The sequence below is a fragment of the Meriones unguiculatus genome, chromosome 5 (assembly GCF_030254825.1).
Source record: "Meriones unguiculatus strain TT.TT164.6M chromosome 5, Bangor_MerUng_6.1, whole genome shotgun sequence".
Taxonomy (NCBI): Eukaryota; Metazoa; Chordata; class Mammalia; order Rodentia; family Muridae; genus Meriones; species Meriones unguiculatus.
Window position 1 is genome coordinate 8,592,024 of NC_083353.1, and position 13,348 is coordinate 8,605,371.

Genomic DNA, 13,348 nt, shown 5'->3' on the forward strand with positions numbered 1-13,348 from the left:
TTAAAGTAACTGCCCTAAATGTCTATCTCACTAAAGCAGGAAACAAGTTTCGTGTTGCCAGCAAGAAAGAGCCTGGCCCTTCAGGGCAGTCTGAGTGGCTTACATGCATCCGGACCCAGATTCAGTGCTTCCAGGAGGTTAGCCCCAACACCTACTCCATCCATGAGCTGCTGGAATACAAGGAGAATCTGGGGCTATAGCACCAGATCTGGGAGCTCATCATTACCAATGAAGATGAAAACTTTGAAGCATACCTGTGATCAAGGAAGTCTCAGAGATGGTCCAGCATTTACATACTTCAGATACCAGAGGCCTTGAGCCAGAACAATGTCTCATGGCAATGAGTATTTGCATGTAGAGCTATGTGGTATATTTGGAATGGCATGCTGAAGTTTCCAATGTCACTGTGTTAAATTTGCGATGGAGGCAGGAAGGATAGAGGAACAAAGTAGTGAGTATCTAGGTCTGAGGCTTGAGCTATCACTGTGTTGATATGCACAGCCTGTGCTACTGCTTGAGACCATGTTGATGTTTGAGGCTCATGCTGCTGCCAGGGTTGGGGAAAGGGATGTGTCCATGGTCCTGCTGTAATGTCAGTGACCTATATGGCTCCTGCTATCACCGAAGGCTACATGGATGTCTGGTTACATTTGGTTTCATGCTGTCTTGATGTCTGTGGAATGTGTTACCACCTAAGACCACTCAGTTGTCCATGGCCTACACTGCCACCTGAATCCATGTTGAGGTTTGTGGTCTGTGCTGCACCCTGAATCCATGTTGATGTGCATGGTTTGTGCTGCCACCTGAAGCCATGTTGATGTCCATGGGTAGGGCTGCCATCTAGGATCATGTGTCAGTGGCCTCTACTGCCACCACAAATCATGCTGAGTTCCACGGCTCATGTTCACTCCAGAAGCCAGGTGGATGTCTGTTGTCTGTGCTGAGGCCCGATACTGTATGGAAATTCATACTTCTGAATCTGAAGGACAAGGAGGCTTCTTCTGCAGTGGTATTAATGACTGCAGATTCACAATTGAGAAAGACATAGAAGCATCTGTGACAACCCCTACTCCTATTCACCAAAAAAATGTAACAACCTAGACAGAAAGCCACCAAAGAACTCATTAAAAGTGTGATAATGATACAAATGTGTAGCTCTCCACAGTAGAAGGGTACTGTGTGTGTGTGTGTGTGTGTCCTTTAAGGAGTGGGAAGTAAGAGTGATCAGGGTGCATTATAGGTGAAATCCTCAAATAATCAATAAAAAAATTGTGTTAATTTTTTTGGAATAAAAACTGCATTTAAGCAACATGTAATTATTCAAGGATTTTAAAAGAAAAAAGGCTATATGTTAAGAGCTAGTAGTCAGGAAGGACCACATTGTTGGCCGGCAGCCAAGCCCAAGTAGTTCACCTTCACCAAAGACTCCACCTGCTTTTTATAGGGGCCATGGATCTTCCTCCACCCCACGATGAGTTGGGCCTTCTCTGGCCAATGAGTTGCAGGCTGCGCAGATCCTGAAGTGCCTCTTTATTCGGCAGATGCAATATATATATATATATATATATATATATTTTACTCATGTGTGCCAATAACTCTGGGCTAACCTGTAGCTCTCAGCAGTCCTCAGTCTTTTCTGTAGCCTCTGACACATTTGTGGCTCCAGATTCCTTTCTGGCTTCCCTTCAGAATATGTATGTCAGTGTTTCAGGACGCTGAGTGCTTCTAAATCAGATGCAGGGGCATCGTCACAGCCTTTTTCAGGGGCTTTGACACTGTGCTGGTACAAGTGGAAAAGGTGTGTTTTCTTTCTCCTTTCAATCCAGTGCCTCCTGGGCCAGCATGTTGGTCTCCAGTTTTTTTTGCTTCATCTTAAGCCTCTCGATCTCCCTAGTATTTTTCCTGTACTGTCCTAATGAATACCACTCACTCTTGCTTTGGGGTATTCAGTAGAGGTGTTCCTTGACTCCCCTGGGAATCCAGCAACAATCCAAATTCAAGAGGTTCTCCAACATGGCGGGATCCATATTGCTTAGCTTCTATAAGAGCCTTAGTTTCTGGGAGGCAGAGGCTGGAGCTACTGTAGACTTAGCTCTTCCAGTCGGTTCTTCTTTAGGGCCTTTCTCTTTCTTTGACTCTGATGGGCCTGGTAGTTCTTTCTGAGACAGCTTAACTGGTTCCAAGGCATGAGGCTGTCGACTCTCATTGGTGAAAAGTCAGCTAATCACCTCCTTGGACTTAGCAGCAAAGTGCAATGCTGGGATTGTATACACGTAAAATCATCTTTCAGGAGCAATGTTAGTAAAGAGGATGCTATAAGCTGAGCCACCCAGAGAGTCCTGCAATAGGCAAGTGAGTTTGCTGTCCTAGGAATGGTATAGGAGAGAGGCCCTGTTTTAATACATCCATCACTTTGCCCAATACAAAGAAGAAGGTGTTGATGGCTCCACTCTGTTTGAGCCTAATGCTGTGGTTGCCTGTGTGACGGTTGTCCTTAGGACCAGCCAAATCAATAAGGTAGAGTTTTCCGTACCATTGGAGAAACAGTGCCAAACATTCATGCTAATCCACCATGACCAAGAGCACTGCATGACTACAGGAAGAGTGCAGTCTAAGCCAGATGGCTCCTACAATGTGACTTCTACAGGCTGGCAGAAAGTGCTGCTCGAAGTCAAAGAAGCTAGTGATGGGCTTCTGTGTGGGGCCTGGAATCAGGATGTTCCTTCAACAGTCTTCTCAAATCACTAGTTCTCCTGATGCAGGACCAAAGAGGTCTAAATACCTTTTCCTGGTAGGTCTCTAAACTGGACATTGTGCCAGAAAGGCCCCATGGCCGACCCTCAGCACTTTCTTCCCTTGTAAGCTGCAAGAAGTCCATGAGAGCCCTTGGAATCATTCCAGGTTGTTCTGTGCTGCCACTCATTGTGGGTGTCTTGCCTGCCCCAGCAGGTCCATAAACAGGCACACTTGCATGCTGCCCTACCAGCAAGTGCTTTAAGATGGACTATACTGAACCTACATAGAAGTCTACTGAGTGTCTTCTCCCCATTGAAGGCATCAAACTGATATATTTGAATGTCTCCTGCTATTTCCTCCAGTCTGCCACCTAAGGAAGAGCAGTTGTCTATGCCTCATACATAGGGGGGTTCTCTTGCTTTTTCATCCATAAGTGGCCAGTAGTACACCCATCCTTACTGGAGCTGGAGGTGGACACTGGCCAGTCCCTCCCTTGCTTTGACGGTGACCGACTCCAATCTGATGACTCCTGGGATGCTTGCGCTCCATCAGTCTGTCCTCAAGGCCCACTTCTCCTGGCAACATGTCCCTAGTCATCCCATCCAGTCTTATCTTAATTTTTTAAAGTAGAAGATACAACAGTATTAAACTCAGAAAAGGAATTTAAAAGGGCATAAGACTTAAAAATAAAAACAAAATATTTAACATACTCAGAAACAAGAGAACAAAGTAAGAAACCTAAAAGCTAGTGCTTTTCAGTTATCAAAATAATTCACAAAACTAGAGGTACAAGTAGTGAAGAGATTCCCTGAAAGCACAAGTGTCACTAATAGCATCATTATGAAAGACACTTTTTGGTAGATCCTACAAACAAAATGGCATTATAAACCACTTTGTGGTAATAAATGGAACAATTTAACAAAAACAGAAACATCTCCAAAAAATCAAAATTTATCAAAGATCATTAAAAATATTTGAAATCAAGAATTCTGCTACATGAGCTAAAGTAGTTGAATTTGGGCAGTTAGGGAGAAGTGCTATCAACCCCATTAAAATCTAATAAGAGAAAAAAAAATATTGTCTTTTGGCTGGTCTTGAACGTAAGAATCTTGTGTCTCAGCTTTCCCTAGTTCTGAGAGATGTAGTAACTTACTTCTGTCATAGCCTGAGATCACTTTTTGAAGACTTATTTACTTGTAGATATGTCTATGTATATACGGATACTCATGTGCAGGTGGCTGTGGTGACCATCAAAGGGCATTAGCTCCCCAACACTGGAGTTATAAGTAGTTCGCAAGTATCTAGTGTGGGTGCTGAGAATTCAGCTACAGCCCTCTTCAGGAGAGTTAAGTAGTGATCACAAGGAATGCCGGGACTCTAGCTATCCTAAGCATGGCAGTCATGGCTTTGGCAGACCTTGCTCCCTCTGCCTTGCTAAACACCATTAGATCACATTCCTAAAGCTGGACCCCTAAGTCTCTTCTCTTATTTGGTCATTTTCTCCTCCTGAAGCTAACTACCAAGGTTCAGCTCTCAAAGTTCAGCTCTCAAATCCAGCAATAAAAAGCCCCCTTTGGCTCACTTAATTAACATGCCCAAAAAGAATGAAACACCCCATTCTAACAAGGGTTTTTTCCCTTTTCCTTTTATAAACTGCAATTTTCTATGGTTAGCTCTGTCATGTCTTTGTCCAGTGGCAGTACTTTGTCTCTCCCTCCCCAGGGAAAAGTACCCCTCCCCCATCTTTCTTGTCTTCTTCCCCAATCTCTCTTGTCCTTTATCTACTGTCTTTGCCTCTAAATCTCCTTTGTGTCTTGAGAACTTGGTCTTGGGGGTCCTGAGCTAACACCAGCCTTACAATTAAGCCATTTATCCAATACCTTAAAAATCACTTTTTAATTATTTTTAGGTCAGCTTTATATTCATACCATAATGTATGAAACAAAAGAAAACATCAAATAAAAACAATTCATGAAAACCATTCTCCTTATTGATACTGGCAGCTAAATCTTTAGGAAAATCAAACCCAGCTGTTTAAAATAGTGATATAATTCATTACTAAAATATGATTGCCTTTTATTTGTTTTAATAGGGATTTCACAAAATCCTCAGTTTATGACTTTTTTTGGCAAATTATAGTATCAAAGAATATTTGCTATGTAAAATATACTATTATTAGGTGAATTGTATAATGACAGATAAAAACAAAATCATAAAAAAATGTTGACTTAAGAATACGTGTTGTTTTGACTAAGCTGATTTATTAATTTTGTCCAGAATCTATTTGTTAGAATTCCTGTTCAGAGAAATAAATTCCCGATTAAGAGGTGGATGGTTATGGACGAAGTTGTTTATTGATAGACTTTGCATGCTGAATAAATTGAGATTATGCTAGTATGTATACTTCTTACTAGGAGATTTGGACATAAGTATATATTTGCATATTTATGTAATTATATATTTGCATATAATGTTAGTAAGGTTCTAGAATGTAAAGAAGACAATGGAAGTCCAGGCTTCCTGGCTCCGTTAGCATGTAAAGAAGACAATGGAAGTCCAGGCTTCCTAGCTCCGTTAGCTGTCCTAATGCAAAAGTGAGCATGGGTTAGACTCTGAGTACAGTGGCTGTTAGAATCCATTTATTCTCCGTGAGCATGTCGCCACATGTTCTCGCCTGAAGAATGGCGTTGATGGTTTCTCCTGTTCCCTGCAGAGATTCTCTGGGCATGCACATGCAAAGCCACTTACATATATATGCTACAGCTCCTACAGCACAATGTTAAGGATTGAAAAGTCCTCTTCCTAGGTTGAAAATTCCACCCAGCACTAGAAACTTGGAGTGGGAATTGATCCAACATAAATTAAGGGCTAGAAAGATAGCACAACAGTTAATATTACTGTTTTCTCCTTCAGAAAAATAGATTTTGTTTCCCAGCATCCTTGTCAGGCAGCTCACAAATGTCCACAACTGGAGATCCAAGGAATCTGATTTCCTTCTCTGGTCTCCATGGGCATCTGTATCCACATATACACATACCTAGACACATGCACATCACATAAATTAAAATTAAAAGAAATCTTGAATGAAAGAGTCAATTGAACAAAAAAAAATACCAGCTGAGAAAAGTCTAACTGATTCCCTTATCAGGGCCTCTGAACTCTGAACCCTGTGCACTGCGAATTTGCATTGAGATTCTTCCTGGCTCTGACCTTGAAGAAATCAGGCAATGTCTAGACAGAACTGTCACCATGATTATTTTGTCTGAATGGATGGTTAGGTCAAGTAATTAACTGATTAATTAGACATTCAATCAATCTTTAAGTGATGTAATTAATCATCTTGATACTTAAAATGTGAGGCATAGATGCCTCGAAGCTTAGGCATGTTCAAAAAAAGAAACAGCTCTCCTTGTTCTCTTGTTACCAGATTGTTTTTCGTTTTTGCTCTGTCCCTCTTTTCCTTCCCCCCTCTCTCCCTTTCTACGTCCCTCCTTACTTTCCTTCTTTTTATACTTTCTATGAGGTTTAATCCAAGATGTGAGTTAGGCTTAGACAATGTCTTTTCTTCAGTCATTATAAAGTAACTCACGTTTTCATTCATCTACTTTAGACGCAGGGTCTATTCCTTTCAAAAGAACTCTTAGAGCGGTTTTGTTGTTTGTTTTGTTGTTGTTGCTGCTGTTGCTATTTGAGACAGTATCTCACTATGTAGTCCTAGCTATTCTGAAACTTATTGTGTAGACCAGTCTAGCCGTAAATCCAGAGAGATCTACCTGCCTCTACCTCTCCGGGGCTGAGATTAAGGTTGTTAGTCACTCTGCCCAGCTATTACAGTCTTTGTTATTTAAATATCAGAGGTAATTTTAAATATTCTTTAGGTTTCATATTCTCAGTAATGTAAACATTTTGACCATTTTGACTTTTTTTTTTTTAAGAAACATATGTAGAACATTTTGGAGTTCTGATTTTCCACCACTGTACTTTGGTTTCCTGCTGTCTATCCAAGAGGTCTCTGCTTAAAGTTTAATACAACTTGTGATACACACTGGATTCTATGTGTGTGAGAGGTTAAATCTCAGAAGATAAGCATTTACGTGAATGAGCTGGTCAGCTTGCTTTCAGCAGAGGCTTCAACTTTACTATTAAAGTTACTCTCGCAAGATAAAGATGGTGTTTCTCAGTTTGCACAGCCAAAAGAATATGTTAAAATCGCATCATCCATCCCCCATTCATGTTTATAAAAGAACATTCTTCCTCATCCTTCTCTTCTTCTTATCATCTTCCTTTTCCTTCTTTTTCTTCTCTCTCTCTTTTTTAAATCAGAGTTTTACCCTTGACTCAGGAATTCATTATCTTTCGGCCGCAGGCAAATGACAGCTGAATTTAAAGCCACAACTTTAGGTCCAGCCTATATAATATCCCACTGATTAAGTGAGTAAAGTTTCTGTGACAATGTTGTCTCTTTAGCAAATCAAATTTTCTAAAACTGAAGCCACTGATTCTATCATATCCCTTCATGATACTTCTGAATGCACTGCAGCTGAGGAGACAATGTTGATATAGAGCTTTCTCTGATTTCACAGCTGTGAGGAAGGCTAAAGGTGACATAAAGAAGCATGAGAATGGGTAGGTAAACATTCTAGCTGCCTTTGCCTCATACACAACACTGACATTACTGAAAGCTTCTTCAGAAAGGCCCAATAGGGGTAAGCACTAATTTTCCTTGGGGAAAATCTACTCATTAATACTTTATTTGTTGATTTTCTTTCCTCCTTACTCACTTCCTTGCTTTTGATTTTATGAATACATCCAAAATAAACTACCTTGCACTCCGTTCAATCTCCCACCTTAGGGTTGGAGAAATCTTGCATATGACAGCTCTTTTGCTGTAGAAACACACAACGATTTTCTTTGCCGATATGAATTACAGCACACCCTAACAGTAAAGAGATGAGTGAGTGACTGAGGAGAGGGCTCTAATTCTGCAATGAGTTATCTTCATATAGACAAGGCAGGTCTCAGGATTTTTTTCACTGAGTTTTTGCAATACTTCATGGAGGAAACATGTTAAACCTCTTTATGGGTAATGACATTGAGATTTAGATTAAAGGCTTCTGACATGTATTATAAAAGTATGTCAGGGGATATTGCTGGACAACACACAAGGGTGGAAAGTGTGACTTAGAAAATTGAAGATGCCAAAGAATATTTTCTTTTCATTAAATGACTATACCTACAATATCATAGAAGGAAAGAAAACATTTCCAAACTTAGTAGACTAGTGAATTTACAATATCCATTGTCCTCAATATTAAAGAACAGGAAAGAGGCTATGGAGTTCCTTATGGTAAACTGACTGTATGAATCTGGAATTGACAAGCACAACTTTCACTGAGAGATCCAACTCACTACATAAAGTAGGAACAGTGATCAAAAGAGACACACGGCATCAGCATGAAGCCTCCACATGTATGCCCACACATATATTTATATGTCTATTTACACGTGAACATACATACATATTCAAACATGAAATTGCAATTGGAAAGGATTTTAACTCAAGATACTTCATCATATTTTTATCCTTCATATCAGATCTTACCTATATTTCTTGGCCTTTCTGATTACCCTAAATATATTCCCTGGCATCTGCTAGGAAATAATTGTGCTTTCCTTTGGTCTCAGTTACAGTTTATTTTTCTGGAGTCAGACTGTCAAAATAGAGTCGTTTTTTTTGCCTAAGTCGATCCCACTTCCCACAATTCAGATCCTATCCACTTCACAGTCCCATGGCAGTTTCAAACCAACATCACTGGCAACATTCCTATCAACACTGAGCTCCATGTAAGAATGTAGCCCCACAGACTTACAATGGAACAGAAAAATTTTCATCACCTTGCCCTGTCACAGCTGTCATGATGTTTTATTGCAACACATAATTCATGTGTATGGTGGTGCTGAGGTAAACAATCCCAATATGCTACCAGTCATGTAAAACTGGGGCACATTTAATTATGCATGGTATATAATATTGGATAATGATAATAAATGACTTATGGTTTATGTATTTACTATACTATATTTTATCATTATAGAATATTCTCCTTAGAATAAAGAAAAATGTCCAGTAAAACAGGATGTTCTGTTATGATCACAGTAACCACATCACATCACATATTTACCATGTCTCTTGAAGACATAAAGGTTGCTTGTATTCCATTTAGGTTTGTATAGGAATACTTGTTGTTTGCAGAACAACAAAATCACTTAATGTAACACTTCTGAGACAGCATTCCTATTGCTCAGCAACTCTACATCGATCTGCTTTCAGAAGGCTTCTATGTGCTGTAAACTAAATTGTTGTGTGCCGGCTCCACATGAACATGTGCTGAAGAGTGTTGGTGGCAATAGAAGGAAGCCATGAGGGTGAGATTCTTATACTGGGATTGCTTCCTTGAAATGGATAGGCATGGTAGCTTGCTTTCACACTCTGACTTCTGCCATGGAGTTTATGAGAGAACATGGCCACATGCAAAACAGGAAACAGGCTTTCACCAAACACTATATCTATCTGCACCTTGGTCATAGTTTTAGGACTTTGAGACACAAAGTATTCTTATATAAGCTGCCAGACTATATATGTTTTGTTACAGCTTCCAAAATAATGTTAATATTGTTCTTCACTTAATTTTAAATATGGACACAGGTCATGGTGTTCTTAGGTTTCCTGGATCCTGTGCAGTATGCTAAATACAATGAATGGTTCAAAACACACCTCAGTTATTTGTAAGTAAATAAATGAAGAGAGACTTATTATTTACAGTTGGAAAAAAGGCCCACTTTTAGAACTAGAAATGTGGAGCATTAGATTTACATAAAGACACCTTTTTCTACCAATGAACTCACTTAAAACTGAGGGCAAGAGGCATTGTTTAATGACCACTCCATTAAGACAAAGGGGGACACCTTTATCCTCAGGCCAGGACAAAGCAGGGTGCTGCTTCCTCCTGCAGGAGATCAGGAGATCAGAAGCCAGCTCTGTTTATTGTGGAACCTAAGTGAAGGCAAGTGCTAGAGAAGTCCCAGAGGACTTCAATTTCAAGGATATTGCCTATTATTTTCCATAGAAGGAACACTTGAGAATTGACCTCCAAAGTACTAGAAGCTCATTGTTGGCCTACATTGTAAGACAGTCCTATGTTTTGTATTTTATTCAGGTTCCTATTTTTTACTGAAGTGTATTGTGTGAAAGATCTTTGAATTTTTATAAAAGAAAGAAAGAAGATTGAGTTGGCACTTTAGCTTAGCATTAGGGTGCTTGCCAAGCATGCATAAGGTCCTGGATTCATCTAACAACAACACACACACACACACACACACACACACACACACACACGTACAATACTTGCAATGGTCTTATAAGCACCTGACACTGGCAAAGGAGTGAGTGAGCAAGCACTGGTTGGCAAGTAAGTAGGGAAATTCGTTGGAGGTGTTTAGACCAAATCAGCTCCTGCTCTGCATCCTCTCCAGAGAGCTGATCTAGAGAGTATTCTTGAAATAGCTTGGAAAATGCCCTGGGCTTTTGAATCAGCTCTTCAGGGTGCACAGAGTAACAGTCCATGGGCTCAATGGGTTATCAGACTGGAAATCTCAACAAAGAAGCAGAGAATAAAGGTAAGACTGAAAGAGGGGTAGACTAATTTGAAACTAAAGAGGTCCCTTCTACCTGATTGCCAGATGAACGCTGGTTTCTGTCTTTACTTAGAAAAGTGTGTTGCCACTGGTATGTCCCACATTTCCAATGAAATTGCTTCTTATAGATTTAGAACAATTTCCAGATTGCCAGCTACATGGAAAGTTAAAAAAAAAAAAAAAAACATGTGGCTTAACAGATGAACACAAGAACTGTCAGATGAAGGAGAAACCTTAAAAACAGCAAGACAAAGACTGTCTACTATGTGAGGTTAACAACTGAAAGAGAATGATACAACTAATCAACACACTAGGTTTTCAACCTCTGTGTCTCAGACACTCTGTCAAGGAGTGGTGCTGATAATGTCATTAAGGTCCTCTGGGCTCTTCTATACTCTGTAGGCCATGAACTCTATTTGGAAAAAATTCAGATGAGAGATGCCCAGGACAATATAGAAGATAAGGAGAGTACATTCTAGAAAAACAGGAGTCATTGTTGAAGGTAAAAGCAGATGAGGACCAAAGAAATCATTGCAGAGAAAACTATTCTCAGAGGTAAGAGTGGATAGTGGCCATAGAGATCATAGGGTCAGCTTTCAGGTAGGGTTTGTACTGGTATTTAGGGTTTGTGTAACACAAAAATTCCTAGCAGGGATTTTCTTTTCTAGGTGATTGACAGTTCTATCTGGATTAACTACTAAGAGATGGAACAATAGTATGCTTTTGCTTTTTACCAAGGAAGCCTCTAGCTAGATGATATTCTTACAATATTCTGAACAGTTTAGAATACAAGACTTCGCTTTGGGCCAGGAAATCACACAGATCTGCTGACTTTAACCAGTGGTCAGAATCCTACAGTTTCTCTTCTTGGCTTTTCAAGCAACTGATTGTGAAGGAGAAGGCCCACCCTCAACGATCTTGAAGCCTGCTAATACCTGACTACCTATCTACCAACATGGCCAGGAGCTCACATGCTGCTCTGAAGGGATTCATATATGAAGAGCATATGAACAGTGAACGGCTTAGAGATTCTTTAGTTCAGAAGCAAAACCAGGAGGCTTCAAGAAGTATAGTGGTTCTAAAGGCTGAATTACAGTGCAAATTATTTTAGATTTTGTTATCTGAGCTCTCAACCCTTGTATTTTACAACTACTGGATCCCCTGAAAAGCTTGTGCATGCTTGCAAATCTGCGACATCTTCTTTTCACGGTAGAGGGCACAGAGTGTGGAGCCCAAGGCATTCCTGCTTTTCTTCACTGTGAAACAGGAGGAGGATCTCAGTTAAAGTGACTAGGAGGAGTGTCTTTACTTCTATCCCAACGCGTGTGTGCGTGTGCACACACACAGACTGGCACGTGCACATGTGGGGTAACTGACTCTTGAGTAACTCTCTTGCTTGGGTGTGAGAGTCAGTACAGTGATGGACTCCAGTTCATTCTCCAGGTCAGCGGGGTATCCCTAAACCCTTCTGCCTTTTTGTTCTTTTTCCTAGTTGAACAAGAGGTTGAGGTCACTTTGCATAGGCTACAGTTGTTTGACTCATTTAGACTGCTGCCTCCAAAATCTGATAAATACTTGAGTTCCACTGACTAGGGGCATGGGTGGTTCACCTGCTCAGATGTTCTGTCTCTTGATCTGTGTGCTAAATCCCTTGTCTGGCCAATCCCACCACAAACAATCATTTCCCACCTACTCTTTAGCCTTTGTGACTGCAAGTAACTCTAGCACAGAAAAGAGTTTTGGTCAGTCCCCATTTCCTCTCCCCCCCCCACTGTGGCTGTCAGCTTGTAATGATTTTTAGTTGCAACTGACCAGGATGTGAGTATTGTTTTAATTGCTATTGAATAACAGTAAATTAATCAGGACAACAGAGAAGACAGAAGGCAATGAGGAAGGGAATTGTGCTTTTGTTCAGAGGCATAAATTTAGGCCTACTGCCCTTGTAGTGTAAGTCTGAAAACTGAGAATTTATGATATATATATATATATATATATATATATATATATATATATATATAATGGGAAAGCTTCTAGAGCAGATTGCATTTTCTTTGTAAGAGGAATTTTAGTTTTTTTTTCTTCTATAGAAAAATGACATAGCAGTAAAAGAGGTCCTTGCTTTATGACACCAGAATATTTTAGATAAGGCTCAGAGCTGAGCCTTAATTGATTTTATGCTAGTAAAGAGCAACAGGAAAGCAGTGGGGGGAAGAAATGGAAAGAACATGTTCCTTCTAGCTTAGTCACACTGCCAAACAAGAAGGAGGAAAACTCACATTTTCTGTTAGGAAAATCAACAAAGCCTTTTATGCACTTTTTGTCATGTGCCTTTCTTCAAGCTAGACACTTGACAACATTAAATAAAAATGCAAGAAGTTCAAAGAGATGTTTCAGCTACTAAAGCTGCCTGCTGTCAAGACCCACCCACAGGACCACACAGTGGAAGGAGAGAACCAGCTGCGAAGATATCCTCTCTCTTTCACATGCACAGTGTGACACACATGCATAGACTTGTGCTTGTGAAAACACACACACATACATATACACACTGCATAGTTATATTGATTTTTTAACATTTTAATGGGAGAAAATTGAAAAGATAAACTGACATTTCATAAAGTTAGATGTAAAATGCACAGTTTTTCATGTTACTATTACCTATCAATTTCATAAACACTTCTACAAATTATTGTAAATGATAAAATTGCTTAATATTAAAGACTGAGTTATACCATTCACCCCAATGACGCAGTTGCATTGAGAGATAGATAGATGGATAGATAGATAGATAGATAGATAGATAGATAGATAGATAGATAGACAGACAGAGATAGAGAGCTAGCATGAGGAATCTAGTGATATTTCACTTACAAGTTGCTTATGGCAAAATTTATGTTAAATTAGAAAACTGGTGAGT

General features: G+C 39.8%; 1 pseudogene; it reads right to left on the reverse strand.

Moving 5' to 3' along the window:
* Positions 1-1,365: 1,365 nt before the first annotated feature.
* LOC110560726 (kinesin-like protein KIF22) overlaps positions 1,366-13,348 on the reverse strand; it is a 93,330-nt pseudogene continuing 81,347 nt past the window's right edge.